The sequence below is a fragment of the Apteryx mantelli genome, chromosome 10 (assembly GCF_036417845.1).
Source record: "Apteryx mantelli isolate bAptMan1 chromosome 10, bAptMan1.hap1, whole genome shotgun sequence".
Taxonomy (NCBI): domain Eukaryota; kingdom Metazoa; phylum Chordata; class Aves; order Apterygiformes; family Apterygidae; genus Apteryx; species Apteryx mantelli.
Genome location: NC_089987.1, coordinates 4,365,570 through 4,380,140, shown reverse-complemented (window position 1 = coordinate 4,380,140; position 14,571 = coordinate 4,365,570).

Sequence of the window (14,571 nt, the reverse complement as noted above, 5' to 3'; positions counted from 1 at the left end):
AACGGACATTACTAGGAGCAAGAGGGATGAGACACTGAAGTGAGATTTTTCTCGTAAGTGGAAATACAAAAAAAATTGCTCAGTGCAAGGGTTAGACTTCTCTGCCGCGGCTGGCAAGATAACACCACTCCACTGACTGGAAGATAAAGGCTGAGAGACAAACGCAAGGTTACAGGGACAGTGTTTTGGTATCGGCTGTTCAGCAGGAGTCATAAACGCTTGTGAGAATATTACCAGCTAAGTGCTTGCAAAACTATTACCAGAACTTGCTCTTTTCGATCAATAACTGGCTCTTTTCATCTCGGCGAAGCGACTTCAGCAGTGCTCTTCTTTTACTTTCAGCCACCAGGTTTCCTTGCCCTGATATATCCAGGCCTTTGCCTGCTTAGCCGTGGCGCTTCGCGTGCCCAGGGTTAGTCGAATTCCCACGTGTTTGCTGCCAGGTTTCCGCACGAAGCCTCCTTCCAGCCTGGAGGGGAATACGTGCGGATCCCCACAAAGCTGGCGTTGTCTGCATTCCTGCAGCCTGGTACTTTGGGGTGGGTTAGCAGCTTGGGCATTTAACTTTCAGTAAGATCAGTGTCTTTTCAGCAGAAAGTGTCTATGTTCCTTTTTGTGTACAAAAGAAAGAAAACTGTCTGTAGTAGTCAAGGCAGAGTTCCCACTTGTTTTCTTCTTGTACTCCAAGCAAAAATCCTGATAAAGTTAAGTTCCCCAAATACTCTGTTTTCTTAAATCTTCATAGTACTCAAAACTCTATAAAAACCATATAGAATATTCTTCTTGTTGCCAACTCAGAGTTAGAAACACATGTTCAGGATTCCTGGAATTACAAATGGGGTGACAGTCATGTGTGAATAAACGGATACTGGTTTGGTTTTGTTGTGTTCATCGCTCGAATCACGTAAGGTTACCAGTTTGTTTCAGCAGGGTCAGGACATAACAAGTAAAACCTGATTAAATGAATGGGAAGTGGATGTAATGTAAGCTCAAATTCAGCAGTTAATCTAGAAACTGCTCCAGACTAATTCGTCCACGAGATGGCATAGTATGTTAAGAAAGATAGGTGCGTAGCCTACAACTGAGCGTTGAAAGTGTGTTTAGATTTCTGGGTTCGTAGACTACGTGTGCATAGAAGTAAAAACTCTTACAGGAAATTATTTTCATTTCTTTCACATGAACTCTGTAAACATAATATGTCCAATGAGGACAAAACGCCGTTCCTGGTAACTCTCCCTCCCTAGGCTACGTAAGTGCTTTCCTGGTGAAAGTCTGTTGTGATGGTTTGGTTTCAGTCATTATTAATATAAATTTCCAGCTGGTGCCTATGGGAAAAAATGAAGCATATAAAATAAGAGAAAACAAAATTTTTGAATTCAAGTTAGGTTTTTCTTTCTTTCTTTAACTTAGTTTTGAAGATCAATATTTCTGTGAATGTATTATTTCACATGCAGTTGGCTTTTTTTCCCTTCAGGTTGCATTTTAAATTGTTGTAGCTCTTTCTTTAAGATATTTTCTCAGTCTGGAAATACAGGACTAGAGACTCTGGTCTAACCGACCTTCCGCTGGGACTGACGGCAGCGCCAGTGTCTTCACAAAGATATGATGACTTCCTGACCTGTCTTGTCTAACTTTTGAGCTCAGAATCAGTTGAAAGCTACTGAGGGGTACTCAGCTTTCCATGGCTCCAAGCAGCCGCTTCTGCAAAGACGGCGCGTGATGCGTTGCCCTTTTTCATTCGTCTCCTCCTAGTCTGCAACAGAAGTGACTCTACAGGCTCTGGGCTTATTTTCCCAGCCTGTCAGTCAGAACTGAGCTGCCTGCTGCTACTGCTGGATGGTTTTTGGTAACTTGCCTGCAGCTCTAGACTGTAGTCTGCAGTGTAGACATGCTCTTAAAGCCACAAGATACTAACACTAAATTGCAGAGATGATTCACCTACTGTGGGAGAATTTCCAGGTCACGGGGTAACACCCTTTCAGAGCCTTTTTCTACCAAGAGCGTATACTGTCAAGCTAGAAACCTGGTCCATAAGGGTGATAGTTTGCAACACTCTTTAAATGACTAGTCACTTCCTCAAGTGTATTTTCAGATGCTCTACTTGAACTAATTAGGTCTCTCAAGTCGCTTTGCTTCCACCAGTAAGAAAGAGAGAATGCATTAAGAAGCCTTTTAAGGACATTCAAGGATATGCTGGTGTAAGAAAAAGAGGAAGAAAGTAGAAACAACAAAAGTTCTGGAAACATTTGTGGCTAGCGTTGTGAACTAGTGATAAATGTGTATTTGTTTGCAGAGTCGGGGGAAAAAAAACCCAAACCCCTATATTAAAAAGTATACTTTAGATTTCCACATAATGGGGTGGTTATGGTTTTACTCATTTGCCAAAACTACAGAAAACCTATATGGCCTTAATTCCAGGTAATTCTAATATCAGCAGTTCTGCTTTTCAGTTTAAGGAAATTCTCTATTACAAGGTAACAACCTAGAATGTAAATGATATGTTTAGCAGCCTGTGTGTTTATATCAGGTGGGTCTATTTTACCTAGATTGTCTTTTATTTTCTTAAAAAAAAATTTTTTTTCCTATTGAGTCAGAAGAGAGGTAAATTTTGCTCTTCATCAGTCTTATATGCATATGTTAAGATAGTTACTCTCTGGTGGCAGTGATACAGAGAATCGTTCTTATTTGCCTTTGCTGCAGTACACCACCTAATGTGGTAACACATTTCATTGTTGGCTTTTTTGTTACTAAAGATCAGCTGAGAATGGGACCCCGTTGTGGCATAGACTATGCAGATGGAGAGATATAGGTGATTTCTGTTCCAAAAAACTTATTAGCTGCATTAATGCGTGCATCAAGCCCAGAAACAGCCCTCAGGCCACAGGCATCAGGGAAATTCTGCGAGCTCCCGGGAGTGATGATATCCCATCAGCGGCACTTTTCAACAAGGTTTCTGTTCAGGAAGGGGAGACTGGGACTTTACTTCCAAACAGGACGTCGGGCTACATCTTCAAAGCTCTCTTCCAACCCTTAGTCAGAAGGAGCGGTATTTTAAATCACATGGAAGAAATGCATTTGGTGCTTTTAACTTCTCAGTTATTACTCAGTATCTTAGTTAAATTATATTGGAGAACTTTGGCACTTGCAAAAGAAGTCAAACTTGATCTCTTGAAGACAGTGGAGTTAAATTATAAACGAACCTTGTTCATGTTTTGGGGTCTAGTAAACACAACAGTCATTGTACCTCTTTTTAATGCCGTTTGGCTCTGTATTTACTATTTTGGTTATATACTGCATTTTTACAAACCACCTACAGTCACTGTAAATTAAACCCTGCAAAAATGTTGTCATGTGATGAAACTAGCTGTAGGCTCAGCCCACTGATCATCTTGTAGCATGAGCTCAGCACAAAATTTCTTTGACTATAAAAGGTATAGTCTAAACCTTTACACTGATGCTCTTTTATAAATGTATTGTTCAACTCTGCATTTAATTGGCTCCTCTGTGACAGCCGCAGCCTTGCAGTTACTTACCTGATTTGTCTCCTGTTTTTATGAGATTGCCATTTATGGCTAAAAAAAGTCTCACTGTAATCAGAACTGCATCCTTAGGTAGTCATAAAGGAAGTTCTGGGTTTTGCAAGAGCCTTTGCACTTCTCTTTACAAAAACCTCTGCCTGTTAGTAGCCAACTCCCTTTTATAAAGGGAAGGAGAGAAAAGGGTGCACTGTAGAGGTGATTCTGATTGTGAGTAAAAATGGCAATATGTAGCATCTTAGAAAAGGTACCTCCGATGGGATAAACCCCTCATGTCATAGCCTGTTCGCTTAGCAGAGAGAATCTGGCAGGATACCTTGCTGAAGTCCTCTCTGGGAGGAATCACAAAGAGGTTTTGGGGGGATAGGAGGGGGGTCTCTCACTTAGTTCTCTATTAATAAAAATCATATGAGATAGGCAGGTTTTTTCATTAGTCTGGTGTAAATCTAACTTGTATCACTGGTGTCACGCTCATCAACTGGTCAACATTTACTGTGTTTCCAGTTGTTTGATCTAATAGGAAATCAGTAGAATTGCAGTAGATGTGATTATATGCAGCACATGTTGCCTTGAGCAAGTAACTTTAACTCTCCTTTGTCTCATTGTTCTCTAGGATTTTGAGAGGACTAGAAGTTTGCACGGCACAAGCACTAGAAAAGTGCTATACATTATTATTTGTAATTCAGCAAGTATGACCAAACAGTTCTGTAAAAAATCCAGACTGATACTTACAGGATCTTTGTGTATAAATTGATGGGCTTATAGTTCGCTATAACCATTTTCACAGCCTTGTGTTTGGAAGGAAGTATTTCAGTACAGGCGTTAATGATACCGAAGTACGATAAAGGATGCAAGCCATTTCCCTTACGCTGTCTAGGCTGCGCATGGCAAAGTCCCGCAGAAAGGACAAAAGTAACGTTAAGCCACAACTATATCTCCGTGCAGTCTGATCTTTTTTTGATCGAACACATGCCTAGGCTATCTCCTTTTAAGTCACTGGAGCAGCACTAGAGAGTCTATTCTCATGAGTCTGCATGGTAGGAGTGGGTCTTAAAAAGGGATGAAGTGAGGGTGTGCTCAGAAACATAGACATTTAAGTGCCATAGCTGTGAATCCTAAAGATAGAGATAAAAATGATCAATTTTTTTTGTTTATTTGTTTATTTAAAAAGGTGGGGGAAAAAGACAGCTCAGCTGTAATGGTGCATGTCCATTGACATTTCTCAGTTGTGTAAATATGAATAACACAATAGCTTGATGTCTCTCTTCCTGAGTTTTCTGAAGGCAAATGCCTTCAAGTTCCCTAGGTCCATCCAGTGACAAGACTAGCTGGTGAACCACCTGGAACTCTGGCATTTCCCAATTTCCAGTTTTTAATACTTACATTGGCCATGTTAACACACTTTTAACATAGTTGTAGTATTTATAACTTATTTCATCACAAGGCCTGTGACCCAGGTTGGAGTATGCGATCTTATACTTTAAGAAACCATCTGCTATAATCTTTGTATAAACTAGAGTAAATTTAACAAGGCAAATCATCCTTAACAGGGGAACCTTTTCCATGAAATATGCAATCTATGATGCTTAGAAACTATAAACAACCACTTCTGTTTATTTTCTGCTTAGCCCAGGCCTAGTTTGAATGAAATACACCAGATTGCTCACTACATTAACTAACTCTTTCATATTGTTTACAAAGAGTTATAATCAGTGTTTAATAGAAACCTGTAGGGGAACAGAGCAAGCATCTACAAATGTAATTGATAAAAAGAGTCAAATGGACTCTGTCTCTGCCTGAATATAAACAGTCTTTTTTTTTCGCCTCTAGAATTTGTTGAGGGTTTTTGTTCTGATGAGGAAGTTTCCTACAGAGTCTTGCAATTCATAACTGTAGCTGTTTCCATTTACACTACTTCAGGATGAAAAGCAGAGTATCTGTTTGCTCTCGATGGAAACAGAAGGTCCGATTTCCTCAGAACAGAGCCTGCATTTCATCTGTTATAATACAGAGAACTCTATGCATAGTAGCACTGCGGCCCAGATTTTTGGAACTGGATAGGAACATAGTTTCACACACACGGTGTGTGATCATGAGTGGTCTTGGGCTCAGGCTGTTTCATCTACTGGTCCAAAACCCTGGAAGTGTTAACGCCAGAGGAGACAATAAGGTGGAAATACAGTGAGGAAATAAACCAATTTTAGAGCATTATATTCAGCAAATGGAAAGTGTTTGAGTAGGAGATGGGAGAACTCTGTAACATTCTTGAACCCATTTTCACCCCTGTTCACCTCTGTTAGACGCACAGACTCTCTCTCTTTTTTCAAACAGTGGGAGAAAAACCCTTACAAACATCTTAGATTTGTAGTTACTAGTGAAAGAAGTCTTTTTTCAGGAGGGCAGCTGTGTTTCTTGGCACTGTAGAGTATTTACACCCACATGTAACAAGAAACCGGTGTTTTGTCATCTGCTGCATGATGAACTCTTAGGTTTTGAAAAGAAGTGATGGAAACATGATCAGGGCTTGTGAGATTTTAAGAGCCATTAAATAAATCTTGCCTTTTTAAAGTGTTTGTGCAACTAGTATTGCACACATTTTATTGTTATTTGCAGTTTTTTTTCCATTACCGCTAGCCTCATTTCTACCATGTGGGCTCGATTTTATCTCTTAATTTTCTTTTTGTGCAATGTAGTTTATTTTCCAATGTAGCTGATCTTTTGACTGCTTCCCATATTTCTGTCCGGGTTCAAGTGGAGTGTGTATTTCCAAACATAGTCCAACAGAGTCCTAAATCCTTGGCTTACCTTTCACTGAGCAAAGAAGTGCCCTTGATGGGATGAAATTATGGTGCAGAGCATTACTTGCCAAACCAGTGCAGATTATTGGAGCACTCAGCTGTCACTGATTGCTCACTTCTGTGATCTCTGCTGCAAGAGTATCTGGTAAAAGGTGAGATACCAGATAAGAGTGAGAGAGCAGAAGCAGTTCCTGCCTCATCCCTTTCCCAGAGGTTGCTGTTCTCGTTGCTTCAGTAGTATGCAGCCACGTTCCTGCGTTCTTCAGCATTGCCAGGTTACCCCAAATTGATTACAGTTTATTTCAAAGCATTGGGCTATAAAAAACTGCTTTTGGGTCAGCTTTCTGTGTGGTCCAGCTGTCTCTGCTGGGGCAGCATAGGCCCTGGGAGGAAGGTGGGACAGTAAATTGCTTCCACCTTCTCTTTTTATCCCATGTGTGGGTAGTCCAGGACCTTCACAGAACAAGTGTGGCAGATCTGTCTCTCGCAGATGCTTTCCAGAGCAAAACATACCAGCTGTCTCTTTATTTCCTGTTTTCAAGTTATACGGACCTGCTCTATTTGAATGAAACCATCATTAACAACAAATGATCTTAAACCATAAATCCAGCCATTCTCTGCAGCATAATGAGCAGTCTTGAAGGTCAGACTGGCTTTTTACAGCTTGGGCCCTATTATGTATTACACAAGCAAGGGGCATAACGTGCTTTTATACTGACTAATGTACCACTGAGATCAGAATTACACCAAAGTGGTGTGATACCTTTGAAAGAGTGCAGTGTAAGTCACCTGCTCCTAGAGCTGACTCAGAGCATGCATTTCCCCAGACAGGGCTCAAGTTGCAGCTGGAAGTGGTGATTTCCAACATTAAACAGGAGGTATGTCACCGATCAGCGTCCAAACCGACATGTTCTGCCCAGGCTTTAGGATGGGCTGGCAGCTGCCCAGTGCAAGATGAGGAGATACAAAGGGTGGGAGGAAGGAAGGTGAAGCAGTGAAACCCTGTCTGCTAGAGGTTGTGGGCCTCCAGGGAAGTAAAATAAGGCATTGAAATAAGAGATGGGAGAACTGGGTCTGTCCTTGTCTTGCTGTATGGCCTCAGGCGTGCTGGTTCTTCTCTTGTATCTCTTCTCTTTGTCTCTTTGAGTCGCACCGCAAGCTTGCTGTGGCGGAGATTGCCCATGCAAGTATTTGAAGAGTGCAGGGCACAAAGGCGCTGATTTTGCTTAAGTGCTTTTGTGATATGCATTGTAACAAAACAGGGGAAAAATAGCATTGTCCTTACAGGTAACCCTGGAGCCACCTTTTATTCTTGTTCGGTGCAAGGAGCCCCTCTCCTTTAGGCTGCTCTGTTGGGAAGTAGTGCACTGCCAAGCGGTGCAGCTAGACAACATGAGACGTGCCGGACTCCAGCAGCTTGAGGTGTACCAGAAACCACCTCCCGCGCCAAAGCAGCCGCGCAGCCCTTCCTGGCGCGAGTGTGAGGCCACCACCGAAGCTGCCTGTTACACGGTGCTTTATGCCACTCAGGAAGAACAGGCTGTTTCTATGGCTACTACTGTCTTTCTGCCTCTCTCTCTCAAACACAAGTGCCTCTGAGTCTGATGAGATCTTCTTGTATTACAGAAAATAATTACGTGCTTCTTTACACTGCAGCATTTGTTGAGCTCTTAGGTATCTGACTTCCCAAAATAAAGACATTTGCCACTTAAGGTATTGTTATAAACGGACAGGATTTTCCCAGGATTTATAAATACATCTAGTTTGGCCTCCAAAACCCTTGTTCTGGTTTCCATGGCAACAGGTCTGATTTTTTGATGCTGTTCCTCCCCTCTCTTCATCTTGGGTGGGAAAGAGTTGCTGTCCCCTCCCCATAACAGTGTGGTGGGCAAGCAAAGCAATTGTCTTGAAGGCAAATCTGCAGACCTGAAACCAGAAACTTCAGGCGGTTTTTTTGGAATGTGAGCGAGGAATGTGTGAGAAGAGTGTCCTTCAGACTTGCCACAGGCTTGAGTCAGCTTTTTCATATGCAAAAAGTCCAGGGCGTATGTAGCTCCAGGAAAAGCATTCATGGGCCGCACTGTTATGCACTTACAAACTGATCCAGCAGCCCCCAAATTACACTCCGTTGCCATGTAGGACAATAACCAAACAAAGAAGATCGAGCTGGTGTATTTATATAGTAAATTCATAGATGAGTTGGTACTGAATGCTCTTTATTGTTTGAAATGGACTCTCATCTGTTTTTCCCCTCAGTAGACCCATTTTTAGTATTGAGTTCCCAAGACTGTCTCTTTGATAAACTAATCACTGATCAGCCATATTATGTCAATCTGATACAGCGAGTCTGAGACTATGGGTAGCAAATAAATAATCCACAGCTGCTCTTCCATAATCTCTTTAGTGTTTTCTTGCACTATTAACATTTCTATGCAAAAAGGAGATAGAGGGCTGCCGGTAGTCCATGAAATTCTGCGACTTTTTTATCCTTTTTTTTTCTCCTTAGAAAGTCCTGGAGAGGGTCTTGGTTCCCATTCCTTGCAGAGGAGAATCACCCAGATACCTGCATCTTTCTGGTTCATAGGTACCTCCAAATGTGCAGTTCATGAAGATTGCAGGTGAAACGTTCCTTTTTTGCTTACCACAGAGTTCCTCATAATTTATGCTAGTGTTGGAGAGTAAAAGACATTATGAAGCCATATAGAAAGGTATCATTGTGTAATGACATCCTAATCTGAAATACATTTGAGACAGGACAGGGGGACAGATCATCTAGCTGTTCCTTGAACTAGTGCAGAGCTGCTGCAAGTGTTTAATGGGAATGCTGAAATTTCCAACCCTTCTTTTGGGGTGGAACATCCAAGTGTAGGTTAGATATTCCCCATCAAGGCAGAATGCAGGAACAAGTGTTTTGATGAAAAAACACACCATTCTAACCCGTGCAGAGAGATCACATCTGTAACTTGTCTTAGAGGCTAATCGTTGAATCCTAAACAAAGAACGCTTTGTCCCTAACTAAGCAATGCCTAACGTGCCTCATGGTAGGATGAAATTGCCTATAAGCATCATTGAAAGCCAAGCACAGTTAAGAGTGAATCGATATCAGACACAACGCAAAAGCGTTTCGGTGGTCGTCTTAAATAACCATGCACAGGTTTTCCCTTTGGTCATGACTGAAACGTGATGATCAGGCTGCTGGAGCAGTGAGTCCCTTGGTGAGGATGAAGTCATAGCAGTACAATTTGTAGTTATGCAGCCAAGTAGAAACAATATAAATGCACTTGTTTTCTGGGCACTACTGTTATGATCTAGGGGATTAAAAAAGTGAGTCATTTGCTTGAAAATGTACTGATCCTGTGGATGCAGTATGACCGTTAGGAAAGCTCTTGCCTTCTGTAAATTTATAAGAGCAGTGAATTTGCGCTTTGACTAAAGTGAGGAGATAGAAAATAGACACAAAGGTTGTTAATTGAACATGCTGTAACATGTTATTGTGTGTTGCATTTTTAACTTTTCAGATATTAACCTTTGCTTCTCTAAATTGCCATCACATCACAAACACTTCCATGCTTTTTATATGCCAGGGCATGGGAAAAGAAATGATTTTTACAGGTTTGGATTTGTTTCATTTTTTGTGGCACAACTTGATGTGATATTGCATCCTAAGGAAGTATTTGGTTGAACTACATTTTGTTTGTGTCACTGTTTGAAAATTCCCTCAAATAGTTAAAAATTCTTGTTTTTCATGTAGCCTAGGGCGAGTTTAGAGGAAATATATATAACATGGAGTTAGTCATCCTTAAATAATCTTGAAAGCAGGGAGCCTTACATTAATAGGAGGCTGATAATAAGCTCTGTAGTGCGCTCTTCAGTAAAGCTTTTCTCATGACATGGAATAAATTTATGAGCTGTCATTCATTTGTTTGTTTGCTTTTTCTCAGTGGGAGAATATATTCTCTGGTTGCTGAAGTATTAATTATTCTTGTAAAATTGTGTAGTACTGTCTTAGGATCACACACATAGAAGCTAACATAATTTGAGACATGGTAAAAATTAGTAAGATATCAACCCTGGTATGACATCTGTGATAAGTGCTCTTTGTTTGTGTTAGAAGATAACTCTTATGCTGGAAGAATAGGAATGGAAGCAAAGAATGGGATTTAAAGGAACCATCAGATTTGAACTAACCCTGTAATTTTTTATTTTTTGCAGGCTTCTGCTGTCAGACCATCTGCAGCTGTTGTCGGTCAGCCAATGATCTGACCTCTCAGAGGTAGAAACCCATTCTATTCCCTAGCTGATCATTCAAGTCTTTTTATTCTAGCATTTAAATTGGATTTTATTCAATTTTATTTAAACCCATTATATCAACACCTAATGAACACAGTCGCTCCTACTCTGCTCTGTGGCATCCCTTTGTATCCCAGCATGTTATTCTTTTTTTTTCTATACATATTCATTTCCCTTAATCCTTCATGCTAATATATCTTTCCTTTTTCCATTCTCTTTCTCCTTCTGACTATTATTAAGTGCCTGGATGGTACTTAAATGTCAAGAAAGCCCTGAGAAATGTCACATACTGAAGGAGAACATGATAGTTTATGTTTATAAAGCCCCGAGCGTGGTAAAATCTGCTTTACAGGCCATGGGACTGTTCTGGACACCTCTCAGAAGAAATAGATCTCTTGAGAGAAAAAGATTTATGTTGCTGATGGTGCTTTGGTGTTGAACCTTGATACTGAAATTCGAGGTTCAGAAATGAATGATATCTTCTCTCTGGTTCATCTCTGCCCTGACATGATAGTAGGTCACTTGGAACAGTCAGCTGGTTTCATTTATTATTAATGCTAACACATGGCAAAAGCAATTTGGAGATTCACTGGGTGCATGTGGGTCTGTTGATGGAAATGTAAAGGGTGCATGATCATCAATTTGAAAATAAATGAGAGTGGCAAGTGCCAAAGAGGTAGAGGATCAGTAGAAGGCTTAGATCTAGCTGAAAGAATAGGATGCTATTTTATTTTACAGTCAGATGCATATCTTAAGTTACATAAAGTGAAAATGCCTAAAGCAGGGGATGCAGTTCACATGAGTATTTTGTTACTTTGCTGTACTGTGGTGTATGCAAATAGGCATTTGTAAACCTTCACAAGAATTTTGATACTCGCTGAGTGTGTAGAAAAAGCAGTATGCTATTCACTATTAGGGAATTGTACGCCAAGACAAACAAGAAGGATATAACTCTTATCCATGCATCTTAGTAGCCTTCTTGTGTATTTATGTTGGGGGGCGAAATAGAAGTCATGAGGCCATGGAGGAAGAGCAGCTATATAGTGTGAATATTATTTGAAGGTCATCTTTTTTCTACACCCACTTAGGTAGTCTAAAGAACAGCAATTCTTACTGCTACTATGGAAGAGGAACTGTGTGAATTTGCCTTGAAGTGTGATACAGTGGGAGGGTTATTTCTGTGGTCTCCCCCTCTGTTTGCTGCATAGACACTGCTCATCGTAACTGTTCTAGTAACATGTTCTAGTAGATTCAAAATGGCTGAAAAAATCAGGAACAGAAGGAGCTCCCCATACATTTTCCTACTAGTCCCCTAAATAAAAAGATTATATTGACAGTCTTTGTGCACAGTATCTTATTTGAATGTCTTAAGGAGAAGTTCCTGAGAGAGTGGTGTGTTGTTCAAAACCCCTACCCTAGTCTGTGATGTTTTGCCGAGGTCCCCTGGCCTCCTCTAGATGTTGTCTGGATTCAGCTTCCAGGAGAGCTTTCCCTCCTGGTGGCCCCAGGCCCCAGTGGCAGTAATGTGTGCTGTGACGCAGTTTCAGATATGTCAGCTCTGTATCTCCCAGAAGTCTCAGGGACGCTTTTATTTTGTGCTTTGTAACCGCATCTCCTCAGTGGCGCTGGAGGAGGAGGAGGCTTTGAAAAGTTAAGAGCCCCCCACTGCCAGCTTGCTAGGGAGCGTAGGGGAGAAGACGACGTGCAGCAGCTTTCCCGTGCTTAGGCTGCAGCAGCTAACGCGGTGCCACAGATTAATGAAGCTCCAGACAGGCTGATGGAGTTTTTTCCCACAGAGCAAAATATTAACTAAGTCAATTGATTGCATTTTCATTTCTTGAGGGAGCGTTCAGCCCACACATCCTATTGTGTGTCTGATCACAAAGAAATGTCTGCTGGGGCAATATTGTGTTATCTCACAGCTGCTTTGTGCTGCATCTTGAGCTGTTGCCTGTGATGTCAAAAGGAAATGGAAATTCTCACTGAGAAGACCTACCTGAGAGAGAGATGCGTTCTTGTAAATTCAGTGTCCCAAACGTAGGAAATTGCAGTAGCTGCTGCTGAAAAATACAGTGACACATCCCTGTCTCCAGTATTTCCGTAACCCACTACAGATTGCCAATTAATTGCATATTTAATGCTGTGTAATAAGGACAGATCATAGGCTGTATTAATGTAAGTCCCCCAGAGACAGTGGAAATACATCACGATATTCTTAAACAGCATCTTTTTATTAAAGCAATGCCTGCAAGCGCCTGTCTGGTACTAGAGACCTATTGTGCTAGGAACTGTACATGTAATGAAAAGCCAGATTTACAACATAGTCCTATTTAGTGAAGCACTTAATTGCTTACTTCAAGTGCCAGTTTAAATAAACCAATCTCATCTTTTTTAATTAAATGTGGGAAATTATTATTATCATTTGGCTGGTTGGGACACATGGTTTTTAACTCCTACTTCTAGTACAAGGGAAACTGTAAATAGTCTCTTAGTTTATTAAGATTAAAATGAGAATGTTTTATCACAGACAGATACTTTTGAACAATGGCATTTGAAATACTTGGGATATTGCTCACCCAAATCAATCATTGATTTTGTGCTAATTTGTGGACAACCTTTTGTTGGTCAGTTTGGATTTAGATTTGAATTCCTATTCATTAAACCAATTATGTAGTAGGAAGATGTCATTTTTAAAAATATATATTTAATTTTGTGCGGATTAATTAGGTTTTTCCCTGCTCCACTGAACATAATTAAGTGATGACCTTTCACTGCTTACAGCAGTCTTAATACTTTATTACAATGTTTCAGGGAAGCAATGCAATAAATAATAATTATTGTCTAGAGGGGAAAAAGGGAAAAATCGGTATCTTCTAAAATCAAGTCAGGTTGTCACAGGATTGTTAAGTCTAAGTTAAAAATGCATCATCACATTTTGTTTTCATTTACTGGTAGAGTAAGATTTTCCTGCATAATTGTGACAACCGTAAGAGAATCATGTGATTTTTTCAGTTTAAAATTTTTCTGAACATTTTGGGTTTGCCTCATGTAACTGGAGACATTTTAACACAGGGAGAAAACTAGCTGATTTTTGACCCTCTGAGCATTGCTCCTCTGTTCTGAGTGAGATCTTCAGAAAGGAGAAAGCTGACCACTTGGACTTGCTGCTGTCAAGACGACAATGAATTTTGTTGTTGTTTCCTTCCTTCACTGGATGTTGCCACATGACTGTAGGCAAAAATTCGGTCGTGCACCACTAGGTGTAAGAAAAGCCAGACTGAGCCTGTCCCTCCCTGCCCTCTCATGTATTATACATCTGAACCTCATGATAATTTCATACGATTCTAGTGTCTAGAAATAGTGTCCTCATGACCTAGGGCCTCTGGGTCTTCCTAGTAGCAGGCACCAAATAAATTAAGCATTCAGCTCCACCTTCACTTTTGTGCTACAGCCTCGGTTTAGCTTAATTCCCAGGAGGGCCAAGCCTGCGTTTGCCTGTTACAGCAAGGGATACTTTATTTATTATCCCTGGAAGCACAAAGTGGTTGTGTCCAGTGGGAGAGTCGTCTTGCATTAGCTTATCACAAGCCCATGTGCAAGAGACATTATTATTTTAGAAGAATTCAGTTTTTCTGTGTTTATAGGGAGAAGTCAGTTCAGTAGATTACGACTAGATGTGTGTTTTTTCCCTAAGTGGTTTTTTTTTCCTGTTCTCAAAGCTTTTTTTAATAATATCAAAATACAAAATCAAACTCCACTAATCCGATCAAAGACGTTAGGAACCAGAGCACTGGTTAAAAAACAGATAGAAAACTGCCACCGTCTCTTTTCAGTCCTGTTGACACTGTTTTCTTTTAGCCGCCTGTGTTATCTGCCAGCCTGGGAAGCTGTCTGCATTGCTTGTAGGCACATGCCTGCCTTGAGAGTCGGTTGTGGAAATGCCGATT